We start from the raw sequence: 12603 nt of genomic DNA, 5'->3' as shown, positions 1-12603 counted from the left end.
GAACCAAAACACTTGTTCTAGTTTCGTTTCTCCTTTGTATTTTAGGTATAGCATAGCAAACAACAACAAAAAGAACCACAAATAACAAAACAAGAAAAAGAACCAAACACTTGATTTGGTTTTTGTTTCTCCTTTGTAATTTGGGTTTTAAATAGCAAACAACAACAAAAAGAACCAAAAATAACATAATAGCAAAAAGAACCAAAACATTTGTTTTGGTTTTTATTTTATTCTTTGCAATTTGGATATAAAATAGCAAATAACAACAAATAGAACCAAAAATAACGTAATAAGAGAAAGAACCAAAACATTTGTTTTGGTTTTGTTTCTACTTTGCAATTTGTTTATAACATAGCAAACAACAACAAAAAGAACCACAAATAACAAAATAAGAACCAAGTGTTTTGGTTCTTTATCTTATTTTGTCATTTGTGGTTCTTTTTGTTGTTGTTAGCTATTTTACTTTGTTATAAAATAGCAAACAACAACAAAAAGAACCACAAATAACAAAATAAGAAAAAGAACCAAAACACTTGCTTTGGTTTTTGTTTCTCCATTGTAATTTGGGTATAAAATAGCAAATAACAACAAAAAGAACGAAAAATAACATAATAAGAAAAAGAACCAAAACACTTGTTTTGGTTTTTGTTTCTCCTTTGTAATTTGGGTATAAAATAGCAAATAACAACGAAAAGAACCAAAAATAACATAATAGGAAAAAGAACAAAACCCTTGTTTTGGTTTTTATTTTCTTCTTTGTAATTTGGGTATAAAGTAGCAAACAACAACAAAAGGAACCACAAAAAACATAATAAGAAAAAGAACCAAAAGCACTTGTTTTGGTTTTTGTTTCTCCTTTGTAATTTGGGTATAAAATAGCAATCAACAACAAAAAGAACCAAAAATGACATAATAAGAAAAAAATTTGGTTATGAAATAGCAAACAACAACAAAAAGAACCAAAAATAACATAGAAGCAAAATGAACCAAAACACTTGTTTTGGTTTTTATTTTCTTCTTTGTAATTTGAGTATAAAAGAGCAAAAACAACAAAAAGAACCAAAAATAACATGATAAAAAAAAAGAACCAAAATATTTGTTTTGGTTTTGTTTCTCCTTTGTAAAATGTGTATAAAATAGCAAATAACAACAAAAAGAACCAGAAATAACATAATAGGAAAAAGAACCAAAACACTCCTTTTGGTTTTTGTTTCTCCTTTGTAATTTGGGTATAAAATAGCAAATAAGAACAAAAAGAAGCACAAATGACATAATTAGAAAAAAAAATCGGTTATAAAATAGCAAAGAACAACAAAAAGTACCAAAAATAAAATAGTAGCAAAAAGAACCAAAACACTTGTTTTAGTTTTTATTTTCTTCTTTTGTAATTTGAGTATAAAATAGCAAATAACAACAAAAAGAACCAAAAATAACAGAATAAGAAAATGAACCAAAACACTTGTTTTGGTTTTTGTTTCTCCTTTGTAATTTGAGTGTAAAATAGCAAACAACAACAAAAGAACCAAAAACAACATAGTAAGAAAAAAAACCAAAACACTCGTTTTGGTTTTTCTTAGTAATTTGAGTATAAATAGCAAATAACAACAAAAAGAACCAAAAATAACATAATAAAAAAAAGAACTAAAACGCTTGTTTTGGTTTTTGTTTCTCCATTGTAGTTTGGGTATAAAATATCAAACAACAATAAAAAGAACCAAAAATAACATAATAAGAAAAAGAACCAAAACACTTGTTTTGGTTTTTGTTTCTCCTTTGTAATTTGAATATAAAACAGTAAATAACAACAAAAATAACCAAAAACAACATAATAAGAAAAATAACCAAAACATTTGTTTTGGTTTTTATTTTCTTCATTGTAATTTGGGTATAACATAGCAAATAACAACAAAAAGAACCACCAATAACATAATAAAAAAAGAACCATACATTTGTTTTGGTTTTTGTTTCTTCTTAGTAATTTGGGTATAAAATAGCAAATAACAACAAAAGGAACCAAAAACAACATAATAAGAAAAAGAACCAAAACACTTGTTTTGGTTTTTGTTTCTCCATATTAATTTGGTTATAAAATCGCAAACAACAACAAAAAGAAACAAAAATAACATAATAAGAAAAAGAACCAAAACATTTGTTTTGATTTTTGTTTCTCCTTTGTAATTTGGGTATAAACTAGCAAACAACAACAAAAAGAACCAAAAATAATATAGTACCAAAAAGAATCAAAACACTTGTTTAGGTTTTTATTTTCTTTTTTGTAATTTGGGTATAAAATAGCAAATAACAACAAAAAGAACCAAAAATAATATAATAAAAAAAACAAAAAACATTTGGTTTGGTTTTTGTTTCTCCTTTGCAATTTGAATATAAAATAGCAAATAACAACAAAAAATACCAAAAATAGCATAATAAGAAAAAGAACCAAAACACTTGTTTTGGTTTTTGTTTCTCCTTTGTAATTTGAGTATAAAATAGCAAATAAGAACAAAAAGAAGCACAAATGATATAATAAGAAAAAAAATGGTTATAAAATACCAAAACAACAACAAAAAGAACCAAAAATAACATAGTAGCAAAAAGAACCAAAACACTTGTTTTGGTTTTTGTTTCTCCTATGTAATTTGGGTATAAAATAGTAAATAGCAACAAAAAGAACCAAAAATAACATATTAAGAAAAAGAACCAAAACACCTGTTTTGTTTTTGGTTTCTTCTTTGTAATTTGGGTATAAAATAGCAAACAACTACAAAAAGAACCAAAAATAACATAAAAAGAAAAAGAACCAAAACAATTGTTTGGTTTTTGTTTCTCCTTTGTAATTTTGGTATAAAATAGCAAACAACGACAAAAATAACATAATAAGAAAAAGAACCAAAACTCATGTTTTGGTTTTCGTTTCTCCTTTGTAATGTGGGTATAAAATAGAAAATAACCACAAAAAGAACCAAAGATAACATAAAAAGAAAAAGAACAAAACATTTGTTTTGGTTTTTGTTTCTCCTTTGTAATTTGGGTATAGAATAGCAAACAACAACAAAAAGAATTACAAATAACAAAATTTGAAAAAAGAACCAAAACTTGTTTTTATTTTTGGTTCTTTTTGTGGTTGTTTGCTAGTTTATACCCAAGTTACAAAGGAGAAACAAAAACCAAAACGAGTATTTTGGTTCTTTTTCTTATTATGTTATTGTTGGTTCTTTTTGTTGTTATTTGCTATTTTATACCCAAATTACAAAATAAAAAAATAAAAACTAAAACAAATGTAATGGTTCTTTTTGCCGTTGAATTATTTTGGGTTTTTTTGCGGTTATTTGCTTATTCCCAAATTAAAAAGGAGAAAATAAGAACAAAAACAAGTGTATTGGTTCTTTTTGCCGCTTGGTTCTTTTGTAAAAGTAAGGTTCATCCAGATAATCAAGATAGGACAAAGAAATTTTGATATTGAAAACCACCCGTTTCCAACTATTTCTCTAAGCAAGAAAAGAGGAAATAACACATTTAGAATTAGAGCAGCTTATCTATGTTTAAGGTACAAATAAGAGCAAATGGATTCAACCAAGGTATCAAACTGGGTATGTTTGAAGGGATGGGCGGCAACTCTAACTTCTAAACTAATTCCATATAACGCTTTTGAATAGCCACAGCGAAAATGTTGGGTGACCAATAATCATGGTAAGTAATAAGAGGTGATTATTAGTAAGTAATCCACTTGGTGGCGTTACGTTAAAATATGGTCAACTGTAATATGACCATCAATATGTTAACTAAGATTTCCAAAATACTTCACACAAATATCGCTTAGATAATTATCTAAGCAATTTTCAGGTGCCCCTACTAATCCTGGACCCCAACAGGAGGGTACGAATGGCTATTCCCTCTCCTCTAAAAAACAATAAGACACTTAAAAATGAATCAAAAATGGAAAACGAGAAGTACTCCGTAAATCCTAGTTAAAAAAAAAAGAGAAAAAGAACGGGATGATTTCCTGCTAGCACTCTTGTATTTACTAATACTTCATGAATGTTTTTATCCAAATTTTGATTAAATTCAAATCTAGTTTCCTTTCCTTTAAAGCTTTTCTTCATTATATATATATATATATATATATATATATATATATATATATATATATATATATATATATATATATATATATATATATATATATATATATATATATATATATATATATATATATATATATATATATATATATATATATATATATATATATATATATATATATATATATAAATATATTCTCCTATTAATTCTCAGAGCTGGTGTCAAATTTTTCATGATTTCACCCCTCACCCCCGGAAAAATTATCTAGTTAAGTATGCTTGATAATATACTTAACAATGTAATAACAAGATGTATTTGACCCAGACAGAGCCAAATACAAGCTAGATTAGTTTGTTAGAAATGTTGGTTAGAAATGTTGTGAAATATGCATTTAACTTGTATTTTCAACTCCTAGCAAAATTCAGCTCCAACGTTAGAATGACATTACTTGTCAAAATATATTACTTTCCTTTCCATAAGTTAGAAACAGCTTAGAACTGGGTTAGAAACAATGACTTCTTTTGTGACTACTTTTGTGACTACTTTTGTGAAATAAATGTCTACTTTTATTTAGCTTACATTTTGCGCCAGGTCATTTAACAGAGAAGAGGCTAAAAAATCACAGAGCGGATGCTCAAATAAAACTCGTATGTGACTCATTGAGAAGGTAGATTAATTAAGTCCACTAAAAACGAACGATACAAGTGAATTACAAAACGTATCTACATAAATACAAATAACACATAAACATATAGAAATAATATATAAATAAATAATAATATAAATAACATAAATAAATACAAATAAATCTATCAATCAGAGTATAAACATTAAACAGTATCAAAATTCCTATACTCTCCATTAAAGATTTTTGGGACCCATCAGTAGCACACCTTTCTTAATGACTCCACCTTAGCGCACGCGCAATGACAAATTTTTAGCGTATAACGATGGGATTGTGGGAGACCTATTGCTCTGACGTATTGGTAACTTCCCTACGAGAGAGAAAGTGAGATAAAGAGAGAGAGAGAGAGAGAGAGAGAGAGAGAGAGAGAGAGAGAGAGAGAGAGAGAGAGAGAGAGAGAGAGAGAGAGAGAGAGAGAGAGAGAGAGAGAAAAAGAGAGAGAGAGAGAGAGAAAAGTGAGAGAAAGAGAGAAAGTGAGAGAAAGAGAGAAAGTGAGAGAAAGAGAGAGAGAAAGTGAGAGAAAGAGAGAGAGAGTGAGAGAGGGATAGACAGTGAGAGAGGGTGAGACAGTGAGAGAGGGTGAGAGAGAGTGAGAATGAGAGAGAAAGAGAGAAAGAGAGAGAGAGAGAGAGAGAGAGAGAGAGAGAGAGAGAGAGAGAGAGAGAGAGAGAGAGAGAGAGAGAGAGAGAGAGAGAGAGAGAGAGAGAGAGAGAGAGAGATAGAGAGAGAGAGAGAGAGAGAGAGAGATAGAGAGAGAGAGAGAGATAGAGAGAGAGAGAGAGAGAGAGAGAGACAGAGAGACAGAGACAGAGAGACACAGAGAGACAGAGAGAGAGACAGAGCGAGAGAGAGAGAGACAAAGTGAGAGAGAGCTTAAAGACGCTTAAAACGCGTCTAAATTATTAAATAATTTCAAAAAACAAGAAATTAATCAAACCAAACATAGCCAAAAGGTACACTCAGGTATTAGAAAAGGGACTTTACTCAGGTACAAAGATGCAATTGTACTTGTAGTGATTATTATATTTAGAAAGAAAGTTAAATTTCAATCCGAACGGTATATATTTTGTAGTTTAGTTATGTGTTGAATTTCAGTTTTGTGTTGTATCTTAGTTTTCTATTTACGTTTTTATGCTTATTTTAAGCGTTTTTTTTATTTTTAGGTTATATTTTTTTTTGTTTTTTTTCGTCTTTTTTTCTGCTTGTGACGGGTTTTCTGAAATTAAATTCAATTTATTTCAGTTCAAAATTGATTTCTGAGCTACCGGACCAATTCAACATTCGACAATTCGATTTAATTCTATAATCGGTGTAACGGTTTACCGGATATATTTTAGGGACGACTAAAATTTAAACTTTCATAAAAAAAATTAAAATTAAAAAAATTAAAAAAAAAATTTGCAAAAGCAGTCATCATTACAGAGTTTCTTTCGAATCTCATCCTTCTAAATCCGAAAATTTTTCCAACAAAAGACTTCATTTTCATCCCTCCACGACAATAGAGCGAGGATCAATTAGCAATTTGTTCAAGCTTTGCAGAAGAAAAAAAACACATGCCCTGATTTATGCAGTCTTAAATGTTACAAGAGAGAGAGCTTTGATTTCAATTATTTTCAAATTTAAAACGAAAAATTATTTTATCGTTCTAATATTGATTCATCAATCATAAATAAACCGTTCACAAAGCAAGAGCAGAGAAATCTAAAGGGATTTCAATTCTTTCAATATTTCCTTTCAAAGGAAACGTTCATCCTTTTTCAGTTCTGACGCAAATGCTGAAGTTCTATAGTTTAAGAAAGTTGTTATCTTTTAAAAGTAGCTTTGTAGAAAGTCTCATCTTTCCCAATTTTCCTCGTAAAAGGTTTTGTTTCTGCCACTCAATGAAAATAGAAAAAAGACAGTAAGCAATTTTTTTGCTTATATAATAACAAAAGTGAATATGCTGAAGCAGAAAGTCTTAAATGCTAGAAATAAAGCATTTTTCCTTTTTTAATATTAGGACTACAACCCACAGTACTCGTATATATCAACAGCAAGACGGGCTTATGGGAAACTATCGCCCGGACGCACAAAGGGATATCCTTTTCCTAGCGCTTTAATCAGTATCATTTCTGAAGAAACTATTCGTTACTGTTCATATATACTCATACTGTGCCTACAACCAAGTTTTTTTCCCTTTTCTGAATTAGCTTTAGCTTAGTTATTCCCCCCCCCCCCTCTCTCTCTCTTTCAGCAGACAGATTTTCTTCACTTCTGCTCTTGAGCAGAAACAACTAATCTTTTTTATTAATAACTTAGCTTTGCAAAAATCTCAAGCTTTTTTTTTAAAATTAGAGAGTGGCTTTCTATTAAAACTTTCCTGCTGAAAATCAATTTTTACTGCTCCACGGCAACAGAAAAAGGGATAGTTAGCAATTTGCTCTTGCTTTCATGAGAAAAAAAAGAATATGCTGATTCAGACCAAGTCTTAAACGCTAGAAAAGAAAGAGCTTTCAATTTTGATTATTTTCCATTTACAGCTGTCACTTAGAATGGATTGTGGGATTGGCCAAGATAATTCATTCTGGATTTTTCCAATTTATTTTTGGCACTTCCCGGAGAATCCCTTCTCTTGCGTTTTTTTTATAATATTTCTTGATATGATAAAAGAAAGTGGCTGGTAGAAAAGGTTACAGAGAAAGAACAACAAACAAAGATAAAATGATACACAGTAAAGACATAATGAGCAAGTTTCATTAAAAAAAAGTGGGGAATGGTAAAAGGAAGCTCCCAAGAGTAAGGCTAAATCAATCCTTACTGGGAGTTTCGAATATAAATTTTACGGAAAGTGCTGATATGTTATTTTGATGAATCTAGTTCGGGTTTAGGGTCTGCTGATATTAATAATACTGCATACTGTCTAGTCTCTTTTGTATATTCCCGAGAATCACTTTCCTTTTTTTCGCAATTTATTGGGAAGACGAGGGGAGAGGAGACTTTTTCGATAACTTGGAAAGAACTTGTACTGGGTAAATATAACCGTCTAGGTAGAGGAGAAGCCAAATAAAAGGAGGGCAAGGCCGTATCCAGTGGGGGGGGGGGGGGTTGAGCCCCCCCCCCCGAAATGTTTGTCCGACTCGTAAAAAATGCAACAAAATGAGTATAAACAAATATTTGATGTGTTTTTTAAAGTTTTTTCTTTTAAAAAAAACTGAAAAAAATCCTTTTGTAAAGCCCCTTGAAAAAAAAAATCCTGGATACAGCCCTGAAGGAGGGTGTACAGCTGTTTGTCTCGGGCGGCTTGGTGCTGAAATGAGTAGTTGGTAGAAGTAGTAAATAGAATCGCCAACAACGGGGCTTCAGCCGCGATTAGATTAAAAGAAGCTGTTTTTAATGTCATACCTCAAACCTTCCCTTTCAGTCGGTCTCTATAAATTTTGTAAAGACAGGTTTTAGACCCGTTTGATTTTTTGACTTTCTTTTTGTCAAGTTTGCTTTTGTTTCAATGCAGAACCTGGCAAGATGGTTCTGGGTCAATGAGTGGAATTCTAAACCTAATTATTTTAAGCTATGAACTGTTGTAATTGAACATTTCAACCCTTAGATACAGGAAATCAATGAAGGTGGGTGCTTTGAATCGGAACTGCAGAGCTGTTTCCGAGCTTCATCCACCAAGCGATTTTTTTCATCAAAAGTTAGCGTTGTCAGGGATGAGAAAGGGGCAGAGAAGATTAATAACAAAAAAAAAAAAAAAAAAACACCGTGAAGTTTTTTTTCGCCTAGCAAAACTACTTTGCGAGTATTATATATTTTTACCAATCAATTTCGATATGACAAAAATACAGATAAAAAAGGATCTACAGATTTAGTCCTTGACGACAAGTCAGTCTTTTAGGGTAATTTCCTGAATCCGTTTTGGAACTTCGAATCGAAGCTCTTTGGAAACCAGTTCGATGACGGGGAAAAGTAAGAACTACGTTGGAGTTACAACGAGACAACGGCGGATAAAGCACGACCAATATCCATGTGTTCTCGCTTGTTACATAATTATCATTCCCTGAGTCTTTGAATAGAATCCCTTAAGAAAAAGTAAATCGACTCTCGATGAATGATCGATCTGAATGACCTAATCGTCAAATGATTCACTGAATTCATTGAATGACCAATAAATGATGATTAGTCTATTGATTCAGTGAGCGTAAAAAGACATTTACGGAATCAATGGATGAGTCAAACAGTTTTTATACCCATGGAATGAAAGAATCTTTCAACTCTCACCTGAAACAGAAATGAACCGAATATTTACCTAAATGAAGATATTTTTTCGTCGGACGACGTGAAATGTGGTTGCCAAAATAAAATTCTAAGGTAAGACTTACCAAAGTTAATAAAGATGTTTAAAAAAAAGGCTGGATGTTGTATGTATATGGTAGTGAGGGCTGGTAGACGCATATAAAGGGGAGTAAAAAGCAATATAGGAAGGAAAGGGGGGTGCGCTTTGCCACCTAGTCTATTCACTCTACATATTAATCCCATAGAGGAATAATTGTCACAGATTAAAGAAGCAAGGATCAAGCTACTTAAAATAAATCCATTGTTGCATTCTACTACTGAATGCAGATGGAATAGCGCTACTAGCGGACAGTAGGATAAATCTTCCAAAAGTCCTAGACGTAACTCTAGATTGTTTTAAGGAAAATCAGATAACTTTGAATTGAATTCGGAAAAGTCAGTGGTTATAGTATTTAGGACTATTAAGGATATAGGGGGAGAGAAGGACTAAGATTTCGTTACAGAGAAGAGAAAAAAAGAGAAAAAGGATTAAGTTAAAGCCCAATGAAAAATGGAGATGGAGATAGAGAAACATTTGTTAAAAAAGAAAACAAACGCAATTCGCCTTTCGTCTACCAGAACAGACATGAAACAGGCAGATCGAGGAAATGGAGATCAAAGGCGATAGATTATTTGGAATGCTTCTTAAAAGTAGTATTTAGGACGTAGGTCTATTAGATATGATGCTGCAGAAGATAGTTTTTTAGATAAGGTTTGGTTATTCAGTACACATCAGTTCAGAACTGAAGGGGAGTAAGAAAAGATTCAGGCCAGGCATTTTAAAAGGTTATTAGAACTAAATGATAGGCTTAATAGACTAGCAATAGGAAGAAGGTTATCCGTCGATGATTTTACGAAAAAAAAATACTAGTGAGAATGAATAAGTTCTGGGAAAGGATTAATCGTCTTCTGAGCATAGACTAGTTAAGTTAGAGAAATGGGACATGAAAATAGGACTAAACAAGCAATGAAAATACTGAATAGTTGTGGCATATTAAAGTGATTGAAATCAGGGGAAGGAATAGGAAAAGAAGTAGACTTGGTGGTTAGGGAAGTAAAGGTAGTGCTGGAAGGGCAGGAGGTATATCTATGGCAGACGGCTCGGCCCATGGCAGCATTTTTCGGTGTTGACCCTGGGGTTAAGCAGGCCTGGGAGAGAAATATTACCATACAATGGGGGTTCACGGGAAAGATATAAGTGCTGGTCCCTACACTTAAGCCGTCCTGGGTAAGTGGTTGGTGTGCTGGGTTGAGAATTCTTTCTCCAAGGGGCAGAGGTTCGATCCCTAGCGTGGCCAGTTATTTGGTTTGGGACGGGGGTCAGTGGCGTGACTCTGTAAGTTCAGCCAGAGTCAACCGAGCTCTAAATGAGTGCCTGGAGAAATCTGGGGAAGGTAAGCAGGAAGGGTGTGCGAAAGCACAAGTTGGCTGGTCCCCAGCCCCCCCCCCCCAACACTTCCTGGCTGAAGGGCAAAGAAACGGAAATCAGCACCGTCGGTTTGGACCTACAGTGTCTAGTGCCGCCATAATTACTTACTTTACTATAAGTGCTGGAGGGACAGGAGGTATAGCTATGGCAGACGGCTCGATGACGGTGGTGTCTCTCAGGGTTTGCCTAGAGGTTAAGAAGGCATGGGGAGGAATATTGCCCCACAATGAGGTGACATAGGGAATATTTAAAGTGGGTTGTTTAAGTAAGAGGAGCTTTAAAAAACTTGGACAGTAAGAGGAGCTTTAAAAGTACTTGTCGAAATTTAGGTCACCGATTGGTCCATATTTTGTCCGATATGTGGGGAAAATGAGGAATCAGAGCACTCAATGTGCAATTATGAGGACTTGAAGGAACTGAGGGAGGAAACTTTTGGGATTGGAGTTAAAGGAAAGGAATGAATGGCTGTCACCAGAACATCAGGAATTTGGAAAAGTATACCGTGTAGAGATCATGCCTGTTTGAAAAGATCTGGTATGCAAACCGAAGTTTACAGTCCGTATGCACGTGAAGCCATGACTAGGGTATGTATGTCTACTTGTATGTATCCCTTACTGGTGAACGACCAATCTGATAGACCTGACACCAGGGTTGCCACCACGGTTAATTTCTGAAGTGCTTTTCTGAAGCACAATGGCCCAACTGTGCGTACTACACAGCGATTTTCGTTGCTATAGTAAAACAATTGACTGTAATAATACTAAAATAGTGCTAAAATAGCCCTTTTGTGCTATTTTAATTACCCCGAGCACATATAATAAAATGATGATAAAATAGCACTTTCGTGCTATAGCCGACGACCCTGTCTGACAATGTACAAAAGAGCCGTAGGAATTATACTTGAACATCATTAGGCACTTTCACGGGACTAACCGGATCCTTGAAAAAAGATTGAGAATTGTCAGTGGAATAAAGAAGTTTATAAACCAACTTACGAATCTGGATTGCCGAATGGCAAACTGTGTACCAGCAACATTTATAAACCGGACCCACAATTCACGAAAATCGATTATCTTTTTCAAAAGTAGCTGTCCAATTCACAAACACAATTATGAATTGCTTTGATTGCATTTTATACCCACTCACGTCAGCGAACGCTATTAATAAAGCAACACTCATCAATAACGTTAAAGAATCAAAGCTAAAATAGCGTCATTTTGCATCGAACATTTATAGTACGATCCCAGGCAATGTTCGTGAAGCTACGCATTTTCCTGCAATCATGACCTCGGTAAAGATTTTTCCTTGCAAAAGGGTAAATAAGATTAAGCCATTATTTCACTTTTCTAATTTCTTTTCTTTGTTCAGTTTGTTTCAATAACTACCTCTTTCTTTTCCTCTTTCCCGTTATGTTCCTCTTTTTTCATTTCACTATTTTTTTTCCTCTTTCATTTATTTTAGTCTTCTTCATCTAGCTGAATGGATACAATTATTGTTTTTACCTGCTATTTAACAAGTCCCCCGTGACTTTTCCTGGAGGGAAGCACATTATGTTGTATTTTGTTTGTTAATAAATATATCTCTCTCTTAATAAAGTCCTCCTTGTAAACTCCTTGTAACCTCCTTGTAAACTAAAGCACTTCGTATGTGTGTGTATGAATATTATGACAGCAGATGCACCAATTGATGGGGGGGGGGGGCAATTTTCCCCCCATAGATTTTGAAAAATATAAGTTTTAGGTGCTTTAATTGACATAAAATCGAAAAAATTTAACACCCCTCTCCCCTAAGTTTCGATAAATACTACTGCTACTACTACTACTAACAACTCGTCGCAGCACCAAGCCGCCTGAGGCCAACATAGCTGCGCACGCTCCTCCTCCATCCCAATCTATTCAAAGCCTCCCTCTCTACACCCTTCCAGGAAGTTCCCATTTCCTTTAAATCTTTCTTTATGACGTCCTCCCACCCCAGACGAGGACGACCTGCTTTCCGTTTAGCCCTAGACGGTTGGCCGAAAAGGACAATCTTCGACAATCTGTCATCCTTCATCCGCACAACGTGCCCTAGCCACCTCAAAAAGTATTCGATCAAT

This window comes from Artemia sp. Qi Xiang Cuo, chromosome 12, assembly GCF_049724085.1.
Source record: "Artemia sp. Qi Xiang Cuo chromosome 12, ASM4972408v1, whole genome shotgun sequence".
NCBI lineage: Eukaryota > Metazoa > Arthropoda > Branchiopoda > Anostraca > Artemiidae > Artemia > Artemia sp. Qi Xiang Cuo.
The sequence above is the reverse complement of the archived record's forward strand: the minus strand, read 5'-3'. Positions refer to the sequence as shown.